At 40.6% G+C, this 14,659-nt stretch overlaps 1 protein-coding gene across 6 annotated transcripts in view; it reads right to left on the bottom strand.

Annotated features, from left to right (window-relative positions):
- LOC131043895 (uncharacterized) overlaps window positions 1-14,659 on the bottom strand; it is a 115,928-nt gene that overhangs the window by 42,551 nt on the left and 58,718 nt on the right. The window lies entirely within an intron of this gene.

Raw genomic sequence — 14,659 nt, 5'->3', positions numbered from 1 at the left:
GCTTCTCCATCTTTGAGTCTGGGCACATTACGTGTCTAGCTTGGGCGCGGGTTACGGCAAGCACTTCCTCTTCTTTGGTTTCCTCGACATTGAGCAAGTTGACGCCGGACTTCGGGCAGGTGGCGTCTTCGTGGTCTCCCGATCCGCACCATTTGCACAAATATTGTGTGGCCTCTCCCTTTGGGCAGTCTCGGGCGAAGTTCCCCCACTGGTTGCACGCTCTGCATTGTACCATCGGTCGACCTTTGGAGTCGTATTGGATCCGGCTCCTTGTATTGTTGTTGTTGTTGTTGTTGTTGTTGTTGTTGTTGCCTCTCCCTCCTCTTAGGTTACCTCTATAGCCACCGGATGATGCAGTGGCATCCGCTTGCGGCTGGGCGGAGCTCGCTGACAGTGAGGGTTGCTCTTGTGCGAAGAATACTTGGTTCCCTTTTGTTTTCATGTTGTAGGGGCACTCTTTGACGACATGTCCCAACATCTGGCAAATTTCGCAGAATGCCTTCTTCGGGTAGGTGCCTTTTGTGTGACCACCTTCCTTACAATCAGTGCACCAAACATCTTCGTTTTTGCGCGTGCTTCCTTTAATGTTCTTAAATTCCTTCAACATACGGTGCATATCCCTTTGAAGAGCTTGCACCTTCTTACTTGATGATTCGTCACTGTTGCTTTCTCCCGAGGACTCCTCTTTTGCAAAGGACTTGTCCTTTTTCTTCCGCGATGTTTTGTCTTCACTTTCCAAATCGATCGCGCAGTTGTATGCGTCATTGTATGAAGTGGGCGATACAATTTTCATCTTTCTCCGCAGGGATGACCGTAACCCTTCCACGAGCCATCTCTTCTTTAGTCCGTCAGCTAGCTGGTTCTCCATCTTCCCCAGTAACTCCTTTAACCGTCGATTGTATGTTTGTACTGTCTCGTGCTTTCCCTGCTTTGTGCTTAACATCTCCACCACGATCTCATTATCATCTCAAAGGAGTCAAAACTCTGTCTCGAAAGCTTTCTGTAGGTCGTCCCATGTTCCCACCTTTGTTTTATCCACATCAGAGTACCAATCAATGGCTACTCCTCTCAGGGTGGCAAGGAACTGCACCACCCAATCCGCTTTGTCAACTACCCTGTTGGCTGACCATATTGTCTCACATGTACGGCAGTGTCGTACAGGGTCATCGTTGCCATCTCCGTTGAATTTAGGCAACTTTTGTTTGCCCGCCATCGATGGGGGTCATCTTCCTGGAGGTGGCTGTGGCTGCGTCTGTGTGCCACTCCCTCCGGCGGCAGTGGTGTGTCCTGCGTGGGTAACTGGAGGTACGGTGCTTTGCCTGCTGTGTGTGGCACCTGCAACCGTACGGTTGTCCTCCCCTCCGTTCTCACCCGCACCCACTCCTGGCTCCCTCTGGTGATCCTCACTTCGTGGCGTAAGGGATAAGTTTCTAAACTAATCTCGAGTCTCTTCGACTAGATTCCGCCATAACCTTCTTTCCTCCAGAAACTCTTCGTGGCTCCGCACCCTACGGTGTTCTGGCAACGCGTAGAAATTTCCCTTGCCTTCTGCACCCTCCATGACACCTCCTTGGTTCCCTTTGGGCCACCCTTCGGCAGGTCGTCCTTCGGCAAGTTGCCTCAGCCTCCGTCTACGTTCTACTTGTTGTTCCAGAATCAAGGCCCTCTACGCGGCCTCCCACTCGTCCGTTTCTACTTTCTTATTTCTATCTTTATTTAATAGGTTGGGCATTAATTCCCATACATTTCCATAATTCACAACACATAAACCAGAACACACCTTTATTAATTCATTTCGTCAATACAACTCATGTCAATATTATGACACTTTTATTTGAATATAGGATAGTCCTTTATCCCGATGGGATTTAGGGTTCAATTCCTTCCTAGCCTCGTGCCATCCCATTTGGCTTCCTGACGGCTACTTTCTTCGTACTGTCGAAGAATTTGTTGGCGTCGCTCTTCCTGGGCAATCTCCTCCAGGCGAGCTTGTTGTGCCAGCGATGCCTGTGCAAGCAGCCGGGGAAGATGGTTCATCAACCGATTTACTACCGGGCTAACCTCCAGTGTTGTCCACACGGCACTTGGTGGGATTTCCGCCTCTGTGGCCTCTCGTCGAACGTAGGTCTCGATGGCTACCTGGAGCAGAATTGAAAATTCCCTCGTCGCAGTGTCTTCTCCGTTGTAGAGCTCTGTTTGCGCGTCGTCGGCCTCTAGGTTTATCTCACCAACGGGTAGGCCAATCGTGTCCGTGCGCCATCCGCGTCTTCCGTTCCCGAGTACGTCTAGGCAACAGCGCCAAATGTTTGCCACATACGGGTAAACAATTAATTACAGAAAGTAAATGCATAGTACATAATGGAAATATATTAAATAACCAGTCTCTGTATTAATTCAACAATCCATGTACATCAAGTGTTTGTAATATTAAACCCAGATACGACTATCCTAATGATACTAAGAAGGAACGGTATGCAATATATAATACCCAAAGGGGTGCGACCAACCGTCACGTCCAACTGCCCTTCGGGACGACTAACCAATTGACTGTCGTAACTCATTATTACCGACGACAACATAAACATAATATGACAACATAACATAATGATTATTCCCGGCAACATAAGATAGATGAGCGAAATCTCTCAATAGTCTAATAGTAAGTCGGCCAACTTGAAAGGATTTGCTAGTTTTATTTTATTACACTAAGTCGGCCTATATGGGAAAAGACACAATCTTCCTCTAATTGCCTATAAGAGGAAGCTCAAGCAATCACTTCAAACACCAATCAAATCCAACTTCTCTTTGTAATCAGCGAACTTCAGGAGCAGATTAGCGAATTTCATCAGCAAGGCAGTGAGTTCAATCGTCATCTACAGCGAATTCAGTCAAGCATCGACATCAAATCTGATCCAGAAGCAGCGACTCCAATCAATAGTGACAGCAAAATTCACAAAGGAAGAAGCGAATTCATCAAGGAGACAACAAATTGCTCAAACCAAGGAGCGACCTCCTCTATAGATGCCCTTGTTAAACCTGCAAATCACATGAAATCACATAATTACATCAAACTAGGAGGTTATAATGGAAGGAGTATCATATGTGTTTAATGCTTGCTTGTTTGCTATGCAGGAGATGAAGAAAGAATTCAAGGAGATCGCATTGGAGGAGGAAGGAAACAAGTCACTCGAGGATCAAATTTCAACATCAAGATTAAGATGCAAGGAAGATATCCTCAAGGGAACTTCATAGACAAATACAAGAATGTGATTACACAAGATGTATTCATTTACACAAAGGCATGATCCACAACATCAACAACATGAAGGGAGCCACAAGAGAAGGAATTCCGAAGGAGAGGGCCAGTGGAGACATCAAAAGTTCATTCTAAGGCAACTTCAATACTTCGAAACTAAGATCTATACCTTACACCTCCATTATTGAAAACCTCAAGAGTATAGTTTCAAAAGAGTTAATTAAAGTTAGGAGATCATCATCATCGCCTTCTTCCTTCATGATGATCTATCAAGCCTACAAAGTGCAAGTTAAAGGTGAAATCCTAGTCATCATCCCACCAATCAGAGGAATTCCACCTCAGCATGTCCGAATTCAATGCACCTGACTCACCTGTGATGGCACAAACTTCGAGACACCTACCCCTATCATCTATTGGTTTTCATTGTAAGATCTCGGCCATTGATCTCAAATTGATCTGAGCCATTGCATTGTATTGAGAGCACTATAAAAGGCTCAAGTCTTTCATTTGTAAAGGCTAATAGTAATAGCAATAGTGAATAATTCGCAAATAGATAGTTTTAGAAGAATAGCTAGATTAGAATAGAAGTTAGATTAGGAGAAGGCAAAGATTATTGTCAAACCTTGTTGTAAAGAACAATTGATTTCATTGAAGTTATGGTGAATTTGATTTGTTACTTCAACAACTCGCATGATCTTTACTTCTCAATTTATTTTCATGTTGATTAGATTGAATGGAAGAAATTGTTGAATGCATTTGTGTGAAATCTATTTTGTCCATATCACTAGCGTCTTGTTGATTGTAAGTGTGCCTTGCATGGTCAACTAGAGTGATATGAGCCTAAATTCAAATTGTTATGCGTCCATTGTTTATGAGTTGATTTGAATGGTGAGCAATGTTTGATGGAAATGATTTGAACATCTTTGAAACATCCTTAGAAGATTGCACTGAGCTTGTGTCAAATTGTTCAGTTTGATGGTGAGACCTTGCTCAGTAGGATTCCATCTAATCATTCATCCATCTTCTTCCATTCTAGGCCTTAGAATAGACTTTCTCAATCCTTTACCTTTTGCCCTTTTTTTAATATAGTTTAGGATCAAAAGCATCACAAGATCGCAACATCAGATGATCTAAGTTCCAGCGATTCAAGCATTTGACAATTCAATGTAAGTCCCCTTGTGATACCAGCATCACATCAACCAACTGTGCTTATCCACACATCAAGACTTGACATAGCAGAACCTTGGAGATGTCTCAAGTGATCCTTAAGCCAATCTTCAGCATTTGAGAAGCTTCGTTCAAGAGAGGATAAGATACTTTTGAGTTTTTATTCTATGTTTACATGTGCATAAAAAACACATCAACACATACTAGGCCCATTGTGACACGGAGGGGGAACATAATGAACACCCTGCTTCATATGGCAGCCTATGTAGCGAATCCCAAATGGTATGCACCAAGGGATAGAAGGGTGCCTCCATGTGATGATGATGAGGTTTTAGAAGGGTTCACACAAACCATTGATAGGATGTATACAGAGGAGGAGGCATCCATACTTTGCGCACAATTCCTTGACTTTACAAATCTTCGTGGTCCTACATTGAGTAAACCATAGGCGAGGTTGGGCATAGCTATATTAGCCCCAAGAGACCCTATTGGATGGTGGGCATGACATGGGAGGGATACACCATAATTGAAGTTGCTTACCACTCGCCTACTTTTATAAGTTGCTAGTTCCTTTGCTGCAGAGAGGAATTGGTCCACATATGGCTCTATCCACTCTATCAAGAGGAATAGACTTACCTCTAGACGAGCGGTGAAGCTAGTGGCCGCACATAGTGCTCTTCGACTTCAAGATCGTCAAGCTCCAAAGTATCGACAAACTCCAGCTTTAGGATGGGATGTTGATCCCGAAGATGTGGCCCAGGTTGATGAGGAGGAGGCACCAAAGGGATTGGTTGGGATTCCGTTGGATGAGGTGGACATGGACCATGACAGTGGCAGAGGCTCAGAGGACTCTTTGATGCAATGTTCGGAGTGCAGATTAAGGGCAGCATTGTACTTTGTTTTTTTGTATTTTGATTTTCATATCATAATTGACAATGAAACTTTAAGGCAGCAATGTAGCCTTTGGGCATTTTGAATGTTATTTCTTTAATATCTATTATCATATATGCATATTTACAATGTGAATGAATTGAAATTCTGAATTATGAATGCATATTATTGACAATGTTGTATGTTCAAAATTTACATTCTAAAATGTTTTTATAGTATCATACACATGCTATATCCATGTTTTCATATGAATATAATGTATATATGTATGCTTTATCCATGTTTTCGTATGAACATTTAAAATTTTCCTATATATTTTATATAGTCGCTGCCTTTGGGGAGAGACATGACTTTATTGAAAGTTGCATCCTCCTCTAATCATTGTTTCCTTAATAAGATCGTGACTCTTAGGTTAGTTCCTTAGGCACTTTGAATGGTATTCTTTTATTAATTAACACTTGCTTAATTAATTAATTAATATTATATTCCTTAATTATTAACTTAATTAATATTATATTGCTTAACTGTTTCAATTCATATTATATTGCTGATAGAAATAAATGGATGATTAATTAGTACTAAATAAGTGTATTAATATTTAATTATATTTTGATTTAATTTTTATTTTTATTATTTTGTATTTTATTTTATTATTATTATTTATTATTAAATTATATTTCAAAGTGGGCACATTACAATCAATATCATATAAAGCTTAAAAATTTGTGTATTGGAGATGAGGACTTTGCCAACATCGCCAAGAGAGTAGGCCTAAGATTCATAGCTACTAAGCCAAATCATACATTGAGTTTAAGTACTTAACAAGCCATTTCTTTAAAATGTGTCCCAATATGGTATGCTTGTTGGCAAGAGACACTGCATAGATGAACCAATGTTGTCATTGATGGCAACTAATGCTAATGCACCCATTTGCATAGCTCAGTTTGTTCATGCCGGAAGAGTGACTCATTTCGGTCAAGTCCGGTAGACTGGAAAACAGAGTATTTGACAGAGAACAGGTTGATCGATCCGTACTTCAATACAGGTTTATATCTTGTATTGCGGATCTCAAGGAAGCATTATGGATGTGTTATCTACCATATTCCAGGTTTGTGGCATCCGGTGTTGACTCATGGTTGAGTTAGATGATCCAGTGTGTTGGTTCTCAGTTTGACAAAGCATTTTAGTAGTATTATGTAAATAATCATTGTGTGGATTATATGTTTGGTGCTCAGTTATGTGATCGTGGCATGTTGTTAGTCAAATTTGGTAGCCTATGGACAATTCTTTTTGGTCCGCATATGTATTGAAGTTCGAATTGAGCCGACTTGGTAAACACGTTTCATTATTTATAAAGTGCTCTTGTATCTGACATGTAGAAGACATAATTTCATATAAGATCGATGGATATGATCATTTTTTATATCGATGTGTGTGGGGGAAGTGCTTGTGAGCGATTGTGCGCAGTTTCACATGCGCAAGTGAAGGATTTGTGCTCCGGAAAAAAGAAGAAAGCAGAACAGAGCAGTGTCGCAGAGCAGTAAGAGATCAAGAGTTTTGTGCTTAACCGGAACTATCCCCAAGCATTTGTAGATGCTATTTTTTAGTTCAGACATTCCAATTATCTTTTGTAAAAGATATTGTAAGATAGTAAGTCTTCTCAGGGTTATAGCCCTTATTGTTTTGAGCAATGAGTTCTAGGCAATGTGCCTGAATGCATGTGCACTCTCCTATGTAACATTTCTATACTTCTGCAGAATATATTTATATTGTGGGTTCATCTCCATCGTGGTTTTTCCCTTAACCGGGTTTCCACATAAAAATCCTGGTGTTATTGTGTTGTTGCTGATTGTTTTGTGTTTCTGCATTTTCCTTTTGTTTAAAACAATGCGAGACACGCAATGGATTTCAAAGAATTGATTGATTAACAAAATGAGCAAGACGCTCATAAATAATACAAGGATATTTACAATAATAGCAAGTTTCTAATAAGAAACTGCTGAGAAGATCGAAGACGATCTAACTAAAATAGAATATACACTATTGAGCATTAATACTAAAATTAACATTATTTTAATATTCTATTACCCTCCCTTAATGCTCAATCTATTAACTACACCTATAGACCCCCTGAATTTTACAAATTTATCAGGACCAAGGGGCTTGGTGAAGATGTCTGCTGGCTGCTCCGAGGTAGGAACATACAGCAACTGAATGGATCCGTCTTCAACCAGCTGTCGAATATAGTGACAATGAGTTTCCACATGCTTGGTTCTTTCATGGAAGACTGGATTCTTGGCGAGTTTGAGCACTCCCTGATTATCATAGAACAAGGGAGTAGGACCTGCCTGGGAGACATGCATATCCGCAAGCATTCGTCGAAGCCAAACCGCCTCACAAGATGCCTTAACTGCTCCCCGATACTCTGCTTCTGTCGAGGAGAGAGCCACTGCCTGCTGCTTCTTACTAGTCCATGTGACAGCATCAGATCCCAAACTAAACACATACCCTGCTGTAGACTTACGGTCATCAACCGAACCTGCCCAGTCAGAATCTGTGTAACCACTGAGTATAGGATCAGAACTCCGAGTGTACAAAAGTCCATAATCAGGAGTGCCACTCACATAACGCAGTACACGCTTCGCTGCTATCCAATGATCAGCCTTGGGAGCTGTCATGAAGCGTGAAATGTAGCTCACTGCAAAACTGATGTCAGGTCTAGTGGTAGTAAGATAGATGAGGCTGCCCGCTAGTTGCCTGAACAAAGATTCATCCACAACTGGTGAAGATGACTGAGCTGAAAGTTTGAGCCCGGGTTCCATAGGAGTAGAGGCAGGTTTGCAATCCTGCATTCTGAACCTGTCCACAAGACTTCTGGCATACTTGAACTGAGAGAGAAAGATACTGTTCTCAGTCTGCCAGACTTCAACTCCTAAGCAGTAATGTAGAAGTCCCAAATCTATCATATCAAAGGTGCGGCACAAATCCTGTTTGATCCCAGTGATCAAATGTGCTGAACTGCCAGTAATGATTAAGTCATCCACATAGACAACCACAAACAGAATATCATTACTAGAATGCTTGATATACAAGTTTGCATCAGATGGACTCCGCTGAAAATTATGATCTGTCAAGTACTTATCAATTTTCATGTACCAAGCCTGAGGAGCTTGTTTCAGACCATAGAGTGCTTTGACTAGTCTACAGACCTTCTGTTCTTGACCAACAACCTTGAATCCTGAGGGTTGCGTCATGTAGACTTCTTCCTGTAAGTCACCATTCAAAAAAGCACTCTTGACGTCCATCTGATGGACTTTCCAACTGAACTGGGTTGCCAAGGCAAGAACGAGCCGTATGGTACTCATTTTGGCTGTAGGAGCAAAAGTCTCCTCGTAGTCAATGCCTTCTTTCTGTGAGAACCCACGAGCAACAAGACGAGCCTTATACTTGTCTAGGGTTCCATCAACTTTGTATTTTACTTTGTACACCCATTTGCAGCTAATGGGCTTCTTCCCTGAAGGAAGATCAGAAAGGGCCCAAGTGTGATTCTTCTGAAGACTCTGGAACTCAGCTTCCATAGCCTGTTCCCACTCAGGTATACCTTTAGCCTCTGAGTATGTCTGAGGCTCAAAAACACTGTGTATGTTAGCCATGAGAGCAAAATTGACTGTATGCTGCTGTTTGCTCTTATTACGGGAGGTTCTACCCTCAATGAGCTCAGTATCCCTGAGATCACCAATGGTCTTGGCCCACCATTTAGGCCGGAGAGTAGAAGTGCAAACATCTGGAGGAGCTGGAAGAGGCTCAGGATCAGGAACAGGAGCAGCAAGAGGGGGATTATTCTCCGGAGGGAACTCAGGTAGTGCATCATCAAAAATAGATTCTGCATCATCCCTCCCATCAGGCGAACCTAATGGAATAAGAACACTATGAGGCTGATCCTCAAAACTCTGCTCAGAAGAAGGGGACTGAAAGAATCCTCTGTCTTCATCAAATACAACATCACGACTGAAGATAAGACGTTCAATGTCTATATCTATCAATCTGTAGGCCTTATGGTGATCACTGTATCCTGTCATCATGAGTTTCTGACTTTTGGAATCCAACTTGGAGCGCTTAGCATCTGGAATCCAAACATAGGCAACAGAGCCAAAAACCTTCAGGTGGCTAATCTTAGGCTTCCGACCAGACCAAACCTCTTCTGGAGTCTTCCCTTTAACAGCCTAAGTAGGAGAACGGTTAAGGAGGTAGACAACAGTAAACACTGCTTCAGCCCAATACTTATTCGGAACACTCCTGTGTTGTAACATAGAGCGAGCCATCTCAACAACCGTACGATTGTGACGCTCGACAACACTGTTTTGCTGAGGAGTGTAGGGTGTAGTCAATTGGCGTTTGATGCCATGGGTATCACAGAAGTTGGAGAATGCAAAAGAACAAAATTCCCCCCCCGTTATCTGTCCTAAGAGTAATGATACTATGTCCAGACTCTTTTTCAACAAAGGACTTAAACTTTTGAAAGATACTAAATACATCTGATTTATGCTTAAGAAAGTACACCCACATCTTTCTACTAAAATCATCTACAATAAGCAAAAAATATTTGCAACCAGTAACAGAAGATGTATTCATAGGACCACAAATATCAGCATGAAGTAATTGAAGTACCTTAGATGCGCACCAAGACTTTCCATGTGTGAATGAAGTCCGATGCTGTTGGCTAGCTTGACAGGGGCCACATACTCCAAGATGCTGAGTCTCAATATCAGGTAACCCTGAAACAAGTCCCTCCCGAGATAGCTGAGAGAGATACTAAATGTTGAGATGTCCATATCTCTGATGCCACAAAGTGCTGAGAGGAGAAACACGAGCTGCCAGAGCCACTTCAGGAGAATCACCAGTGTCAAGAAGCCTATATAGGCCATGATCCTCTAAACCAACAGCAACAGTAAGACGAGTCTCCCGATCAATGATGGAACACTTGTGAGCACTGAACACCACATCTAGTTGAGGAGAATTCCTCATAATCTGGCTGACAGAGAGCAGATTAAGTTCCATTCCAGGAACATAGTACACATTCAGAAAAAGGAGAGTCCTGCCACCAAACTGTATCTGAACAGTGCCTCTGCCAACAACTGTATACTCCTCACCTCCGCCAAATACAACGGAATCACTGAAAGGTGAGAAGTCTATAAACCAGTCACGCCGATGAGAAAAGTGACGTGATGCACCAGAGTCGATGTACCAAGCAGAAGACCTGGCATGATCTGAAGACCTCTTAGCCATAAAGGCATAAAAGGCAGACTCCTTCTGCTCGGACTGTTCAGCAACATGCGCCTTCTGGTGTGACCCTCCCTGCTTCTTTTGTTCAGAAGCGAGCCTCTGACGGCAATCTTTCTTCATATGGCCGTACTTGTGACAGTAATTGCACTGCACATTCTTCTTCTTAGCTCCATCCTGTGTCTGAGAAGAGCCTTTCTGCTGAGAAGACTGAGAGGACTGAAATTTGCCTTTATCCTTCTGAAAGGATTGAGCTGTGAAGGCATTTTCCGAGGAGGCTGATGTAGTACCACTACCAAACTGTTGTTTCCAGCGATCCTGCTGTAGAAGTTTGGTGCACAATTCTGAAAACTTCAGATCAACATTAGTGGAAGTAATATTGAGGGTCTCAATGAAGTGTTCATACGATTTCGGAAGACTTTTCAGAGTGATTACTACCATGTCTTCTTCCTCCATAGTCCGACCAATAGCTTCGAGCTGATCTCGAATGTCCTTAATCCTCGTGAGGTGTTCCTGTAAGGACATACGTTCGTCCATCATAATGGAGAACAGTTGATTCTTTAGAAAGAATGCTCGGCTCTTGTCGGATGTCTCATGCAATTCCTTCAGATGCTTCCAGATGTCAGAAGCTGTCTTGCCGGAAGGAATCTGCGGTAACTGATCATCAATCACTGAAAGTTTGAAAAGCATAACTGCTGTAATGTCCCCTTATGTTATTATTTATGAAGTAGGAACATTTAACTCATAAGAATCAATTGCAAGAGACTTCTTTCCTCAATTTCTTTGTAAATACTTGTAAATAAAGATAATCAATGCAATAATGATTTGATACACAATGATTTCCCACTTATAATATAATGATATGAAGTCAATATCAATGCTATCACGGGTCTAGCATTAAGGCATAAAATGATCTTGATCAATATATATATGTATATGCGCTAGGCGCAATGCAACCGAATGATTATCTCTGTTTTCCTAGTATATCCGATATGAATTTGCAATGTTCTTGTTGATATGCTTGCTGTGTCTGATCCTGGTCCTTAAACTAATGAAATTACCTTCCAAATATTTCTTAGAATGATACGGTGGATCTGCTGTTCAATATGCGTCTTTGTGAATGTGCAGAGGTATATGAGGATATCACTCACTGTGATATGTTGCTATCCCTAATCTTAAATTATATGCTTGCAACAATAATTAATGGTGCTGTTTCCAATATGATTGTATTAGCTTGCAATGGTGGTGCTGTATCTTATTTTAATCCTGAAATGTATGCAACCTGCTTTGACACTTAGCCAACAGATGCTTTTAATGAGCAGATCCATATTGGGATACAAGAATAAAATTAAAAACAACTTTCGATCCCCCGAATTGAATGATAGAACTGCCTTCTTATATCTTGTACTTGGGATGAGGAATCACGTGTAAAGGACATGACTCATGTCTCTTCTTAATCGCATCACTCCATAATACTTCAAAACGCTGCATTAATCCATTTCGGGTTTGTATACAATAGTCAACACACCCATTCATTATTGCTAATCATTGACAATGGATTGTCTTCATGTCTTTTCACAAGGACATTAGTTTATGTTTAACATAGGTAGTCATTATTATTCTTATTGATCACTGTTTATTCCATGCCGTATTTCTTCTTATGATATTGATTGTGGATGATAATTGATTATTACTGCTATTTAGATATCGGTCCAATCATTATCTTCTATTATGATCAGTTCATGCCTTAGCCGGTCGATCTTTGAAATATTGATGACCGATGATGATCTTCACCATTAATTCTGCTTGGTGACTATACATATGTTTGTTTAGTCTTCTTCCTTCTTGATTGTGATATGGATTCTCCTTGTCTTTGGTTGATATTGCTGTTATTCTTCATTGATCAACGATTTGTATTGTTATGGTTCTGCATTGGATATCTTTGATTTTGCTGATGACAATTGATTCTCGATCTGGTTTGCTCTTCACAGTGATGCTTATGGTATCTTTGATCATCCAACCCTTCTCTTTGCCGATTGTCCATTGACAACATGTCGTGTTGATTACTCTTTGTAAGTATGGTCGATATGCAGTGATGGTCAACTTCATGTAACCGTATTAAGCATGATGATCTCCAATCATACATTTTACCTCTCACAATGACTTAATCATTCTTATTGATCAGCTTGGTATGATAATTTGTTAATTTATAGTTTTGAGTCTGGATTATAAAGATATGATTGTAATAGATCATTCATTTCTTTGTCTACTTCCTTTAATGACCTTTCGATTCATTTTGCAATTTTGTCTCTTTTAGAGACTTCACAAAATTGAAGAAGTACTAACGTTGTAAGGTTAAGTTGGGTACATTACACATTCCGAGGTTGTGAGGCCATACCAAAAAGTGTCATACTCGTAACACAAGGAATTGTCAAAATTAATTGTGAGGGCATTAGTAATATTAATTGTATTAACAATATTAAATTCTATTAATAATAAAATGTGATTCACATATTACTAAATAATTTTTATATAATAATTTTCAATATTAATTTGTGAATAATAATAATAATATTTAATAATTAAATATTAATAAATATTAATAATAATATTTAATAATTAAATATTAATAATTTCAAATAATCATTTGTTGATTATATTAGTTTATAATAATAATTGTTTCATTTAGATTATAAATAACGATCAAGGAGGGGACATGACAACTGCCTCCCGATTGCGTTCATCAAACTTATCTTGATCTGCACCAGGTGTACCAAGACTGAGCTCTTTTCCCAAAACAAGTTGGTCAAGATGCCTCTATTCAAAAATGGTCAACATACGCTGTTTCCAGATGTTGTAATTGTGGCCATTAAAGCGTTGACTGCCTTCTAACATCAAGTTGGTGAGAGAAGCCATTTGCACGTTTCCCAAAAAAAATTCCTGGCTAACCCAGAAGAATCCAAAGACAACCCACAAATTCGTGCGAAAAACCCAAAAGGAATCTGGTGTCAGAATCTCGATCCGCGGGCTTGAAAAACGAGGCACGAAAATCGAGGCACCCAAAAAAAACGAACAACTACCCAGATTGGTGTTCAAAAAACCCACCAAGAATCTGCAAGAAAAAATTGATTTTCGATAAAAACTGGAAAGTTAACACCTTAATCGAAAATTGCAGAAGGTCGTGGGCGCCATGGTTTTCACAGAAAATGGCGTCGCCGAAGGTGCAGGTCGCGGGTTGCAGGGCGCAGGTTGCAAGTCGCACGTTGCAGAGGGTGCGGGTTGCAGGTCGCGCGTTGCAGAGGGTTGCAGGTCGCGACGCTTGGAGGTGGCGACGCCGAAGTTTGCAGACGCGTGCGACGCCGAACACAAGTTGCAAGTACACACGACGCCTAACGACGCCGAACACAAGTTGCAGGTCTGCAAGTCGCAACGCCGGAGGTCGCGAACAAGCGGAGCACCAGTCACGACAACTCTGCAGGTTGCGCGCCAACCCGAACACTGCCGAAAAACAGGTCTCGAAAAACAAAACGCGACTGTACAAGGATTTTTAAACACCAGAAAAAATCACAGGAGCTAGACGTCTGAAAAAACCTAAACGGATTTTTAAACACCAGAAAAAATTTCGAAAATTTCCACTAATTGGAAATTAGAATTAAAAAATTTCCGAAAAAATTTCTCCTATAGCTCTGATACCATAAAACAATGCGAGACACGCAATGGATTTCAAAGAATTGATTGATTAACAGAATGAGCAAGACGTTCATAAATAATACAAGGATATTTACAATAATAGCAAGTTTCTAATAAGAAACTGCTGAGAAGATCGAAGACGATCTAACTAAAATAGAATATACACTATTGAGCATTAATACTAAAATTAACATTATTTTAATATTCTATTATTGTGCATTTGCATCAAGTGGTTGAAAGAACAAGTTAACAAAGTTAAAAATTGCATAACACTGATTCACCCCCCCTCTCAGTGTTCCTTGATTCCAACAATGCTAACAGTGACCCATCTTGACATATATGGATTTGTTAAGTAATGAGATGTATCCAACAGCT

This window comes from Cryptomeria japonica, chromosome 3 (genome assembly GCF_030272615.1).
Source record: "Cryptomeria japonica chromosome 3, Sugi_1.0, whole genome shotgun sequence".
In the NCBI taxonomy this organism is placed as follows: domain Eukaryota; kingdom Viridiplantae; phylum Streptophyta; class Pinopsida; order Cupressales; family Cupressaceae; genus Cryptomeria; species Cryptomeria japonica.
This window is presented reverse-complemented; position numbering and strand designations above follow the sequence as displayed.